This window comes from Camellia sinensis, chromosome 13 (assembly GCF_055761805.1).
Source record: "Camellia sinensis isolate YWXY chromosome 13, ASM5576180v1, whole genome shotgun sequence".
NCBI lineage: Eukaryota > Viridiplantae > Streptophyta > Magnoliopsida > Ericales > Theaceae > Camellia > Camellia sinensis.
This window is the reverse complement of record NC_138973.1, coordinates 80,837,078-80,841,993: the sequence shown is the minus strand read 5'-3', so window position 1 is coordinate 80,841,993 and position 4,916 is coordinate 80,837,078. Positions and strand designations below refer to the sequence as shown.

Here is a 4,916-nt window from a genome sequence, read left to right as displayed (position 1 = left end):
TAACTACACTGGTGTGGTTCTATAACATTATCCTTATTAAGATGCCTTAAACATGGCCTAGGAATGCCTATGATGGAATGAGGATGCAAAAATGTACTTCAAAACACTTTTCAAAATTTTTGCTGAAATAGGGGTCTCGCTCAAGCGTGGCTTTCTATGCTCAAGGAAGCTTTTCAAAATAGAGGGGTCGCTCGAGTGTAGACTTCCTCGCTCGAGTGATCTGTAAAAAATGAAAAAAGTATTGGATGTTGAAAATCCCCGCTCGATGCTTGCTCATGCGTGAGACATAGCTCTTCGCTCGAGCGAAGGTCTCGTCGCTCGAGCGTGCATCTGTGTGCACCAAAAATCTGAGAGCTTGCAATCTATGCTCGAGCCAGCATTCCTTCGCTCGAGCGGAGCTCCGAACAAAAGATGGTCGCTCGAGCGTGGAATCCTTTGCTCGAGCGTGGAAACCAAAATCTAAAATTTCCAGATTTGCCTCCCAAGCTCAAACCAAGTATTCAACACATCAAAACTCAACCTTTTGGGCCAATTTTCTAGAAAACACTTGAAAACCAACAATATAGCATGTTTTGGAGATCATTTTGTAAAATCAAAGCCCAAAGGTAAGTCAATTGAACACAAATTTCAAAGAAGCTTTCATGAACTAAGCAAGAACATAACATGCAAGTGTTCTAATGAATTCCAATGCTCCAAAACATAACCAAATGCAAGTTTGAACTCTAAAACATGGTGAATTCATGGACTACAACCAAAATGTGGACATTCATGTTGAAATTCTCATGAAAACAACCTCAAATTCAAGAATATGTACATGCATGCATGAATTAGCTACTCAAATCAACTCTCTAAGTCAATTCTTGACTCTAGTCACCAAATTTCCATGAACCATGCAAGAAACAACTTAAATTCACAAGTAAGAAGATGAATTCTCTACCTTATGTCTTGAATTCTAGATGTGGAAGCTCAAATTTGCAAATCTCCTTCAAGTTCTCCTAAGTTCAAGCAAGAATTCTAGATGAATTCAATTTTTCTCCCAATTCACTCTCTCTCACGTTTGGTCTAGAGGAAAAGGATGAGATGATGCAACAAAATGATAATGCCAAACTTATGAATCAAGACTAAACAATGGTCTAGAATTAGCCACTCAATGGCAATTTCGTAATAACTCAAACTAATGTAATTTAACATTATTTAATCCAATTTAATCATTCCAAATCAAATTTCAATTAAATCTACCATAAAATCACATAAATCCTAATTAGCATATAACACTAATCAATTTCAGATTCGGCTGCCGATAGGGCCTTCAATTCGCAATTCGAAATTAAAACACAAACAGATTCATTCAAAAATCAAACGGATATAAATGCGTTCAAAACAATACACTCGTACAATCAATTCAGGATTTCATTCTAATCAGTTACTTATCATGCTCAATTACAGTTTAACACTAATCAGAGGTGAGGGTTGTCACAACTTTACCCCAAAAAAAAAAAAAAAAACACACAAATTCTTCATCGGTAGGGGAGAGAGTAGAGAGACATCATCATCTGTAGAGATAGGGAACGGAAGCCATGGGCTGCTCATGGAGGACGGACGCTCTCTGATCGTATTAGCAATTGTCTTCTTCGGTAAATATGTCTCTCTCTTTCTTTCTCTCTGTTTACAGATCTAGTTCATATTTCTACAAGAAGATAGATTTGGACAATTTGTGATTGTTGTTGTTTTGATTGGTAAAATGTTATAGATCTGACCCTGATTATCAGTGGTAGATTTATCTTAATCTCTTTCATAGCTCTTATATCAATTCGTCCATGAATTTATGGCTTTGCATAGTAATAGATCTGAAGAGAATTGACAATTTTCTCTCTCAATTTTTGCGATGTATCATTGTAGGCATGTTTATCGGATTGATTTTTGTTAGACACTTGTTTCTGGCAGTTAGAGCCAAGCTTATATTTTGTTAACAATATGCTCTATCATAACAAACCTAGAGTGAGCATCGTAACGGAATTTTTTCCATATTTGGTTATAAATTAGACATTTGTGTAATTTGAAAAAAAAAAATCATCTTTTGTTAACAATATACTCTATGATAACAAACCTATAGGCTGTGTTTGTTTCAAGGATTTGGAAAGAAAAAGGTAAAAGGTAGGTGAAATGTGAATAATGGGAAAATGTAAGTGAAATGTGAATAAAATATACCTACATTTCACATAATTTCACACTTTTTCCCTTCATTTTCCAAAATTTTCCCCAAATTCCTCCACCAAACACAGCAATAGTGAGTATTTTTTAGGAATTTGTCCCTTTTTGGTTATAAATTAGACATTTTTGAAACTGGAAAAGAATCACTCAATTGTAATTTTGTTACCCATACTTCTGATGTTTATTACAAGTGTGTGCAAATATGCCCATTATTATTATGGGGATGTATTTTCTGAGTACCAACATGTGGCCAAGGTGACACCGACGTGTCAACCTAGATGCCACGTGTCTTGTCGTGACGCCGAGGTGATCTCGGCTAGGCCGAGGTTATCTCCGAAGATATCAGAGTCCGGGATAAGCGGATAGGGGGACAAGAGTCCTAGAATGAGGAAGGACCTCAACCTGGATAAGGATAAAGCTCTTAGGGAGTTTATCTTTATCTATTGGAGAGTCCAAGATAACCACTGAGCAGAAGTCCATTGAAGCTAGGCTTCTAATGGGACTAGGATTGAGTTGGCTATAAAATAAAGGCACCCCCAATGGGTCTAATGTACGCAATTTATATTCTGAACAGTGAGTTAAGCACTATTGATTATCCTTGAGAGGTATTTGATTACTGACTTAATCATCAGAGTGCCCCCGGGTGGACGAACCACCGCTAGAATCTCTTCTTTCTGTTACAGGTCATTCTAGAGCCATCTTTTCTACCAGTGCTCTCCAGTTGAATACTGAGTTGGCAGTGTGATCAAAAATTCACTCACACAATTATATTTGTTATCATTCTAACTTGTAATTAAATTATACCTTGTTTCCTAGTCGTGTCAGCCCATATTGGTTACATAATGAAATAAGTTGCTTTCCTTTCTAAACTGTTTTAAATAGGGATATTGTATTTAAAGTTGACCTAGTTCTTAGGGATAATGACATTATGTCATATAATCTGTCATTGAATAACTATATTTTGCATAACAGATTGTCTGTCTGCAATTTCTATCGCCAAAGAGGAAGCCACTAAGTTGGGAACTGTCATTAGGATAAATCTTGGAATAACCAATTCTTGTGTTGGGGTTTACAAAAATGGTCATGTTAAGATCATAGCAAATGACCAAGGAAACCGAATTACCCTATAATGGGTTGGTTTCACTAATTCCAAGAGGTTGATCGGTGAGGCTGCAAAGAATCAAGCGGTAGTTAGTGCTGAAAGGACCATTTTTTATGTTAAAAGACTTATAGGAAGAAAGTAATGCCCCTTTCTTAATTTGTTCATAATTACGTTTTATGAGGTTTGGGAGGGAATAATCTGTATGGCTTTTACCTGCTGATTGGCAGGTTTGAGGACAAGGAGGTCCAAGTTAGAAAAAATTAAACAAGATTTACTATTAGAATAAAAATACCAAACTAATAATAAACCTAAAACAGCAAATAAATATTATTATTAGAGAGAAAGTTTAGAGAAGTCTAAATGGTGGTCGAAACACGCAAATTGCGCTCTCCCTTGGAACGATTCACACTCTTCTACACCGAGTTTAGTGGTGTTCCTCCCGCATTATGTAACGACCTTGGAAATCACTTGTGTGCAGTAAAGTGAATTCACGAACCTTAAATTTCCCAACACTCACTTGTAAACTCAATACAGTAAACTCACAAAAAAAAAAAACAAAGCAGAAGAAGAGGAGAAGAAAGATTTCTTTTTTTTTTTTTGTCTGTTTAGAAAACAACGTTGAAGTCTTATTAATACACAATTAAATAACCATAATTTAGATATTTAGGAGATATTGTAGGATAACCCAAAAGACTAGGAAACTAATATAACGTTATAAACTTATTCCTAAAAAGATGCAAATATCAAATAAAATAAATCAAATACAATTTTAAAATTACAAAATAATAGTCCAAAAGGATATGAAGCTTGTTCCTTACAAGATTGTGAATAAAGATGGAAAGCCTTATATTGGAGTTAAGATTAAGGATGGAGAGCCCAAGGTTTTTAGCCCTAAGGAGGTCAGTGCTATGATTCTAATTAAGATGGAGACTGAGGCATTCCTTGGTAAGAAAATCAATTAAGGATGTTGTTGTCACAGTTCCTGGTGAGTAGAACTCTTCTAAATTACTACTATCATTCTCCACTCTTCTAAGGATGCTATGGTACTCACTTTTACTTTTTATTGCAACCTGCAGCCTACTTTAATGACGCCCAAAGGCAAGCTACCAAGGATGCTGGTATTATTGTTGGGCTGAATGTTGCTAGAATTGTAAATGAACTAACTGTTGCAGCTATTGCCTATGGATTTGACAATAAAGGTGATGAGAAGAACATCCTTGTGTTCGACTTTGGTGGTGGCACATTTGATGTTAGTATCTTGGCCTTGGATAATGGTGTTTTTGAGGTCCTTGCCACTAATGGTGACACTCCTCCTGGAGGTAAGGAAAATGACAATGCTTTTGTTAGCAATTGTGAGGCCCCTGACTTTTTTTGTAAACTTTATTAGATCCCTAAATTTTGAATTATTATAATAAAGCCCTTAGTTCATCGATTAATCGCAAATTAAGCCCTAGGACTGAAAACGCATCACGGGCGAATCCATACAAACCCTAATCGATCCTGGAAGCTTAGAAATCACTTTTAACACTCTAATATTAATTACTTAACTCTCAAATTTTAGATTAATCGCTCTAAACCTTAACTTTCAATTTTTACAGTCATC

At 35.9% G+C, this 4,916-nt stretch overlaps 1 pseudogene; it reads left to right on the top strand.

Moving 5' to 3' along the window:
- The first annotated feature begins 1,588 nt into the window (after positions 1–1,588).
- LOC114281444 (endoplasmic reticulum chaperone BiP-like) lies at positions 1,589–4,700 on the top strand (annotated as a pseudogene).
- Positions 4,701–4,916: the final 216 nt, after the last annotated feature.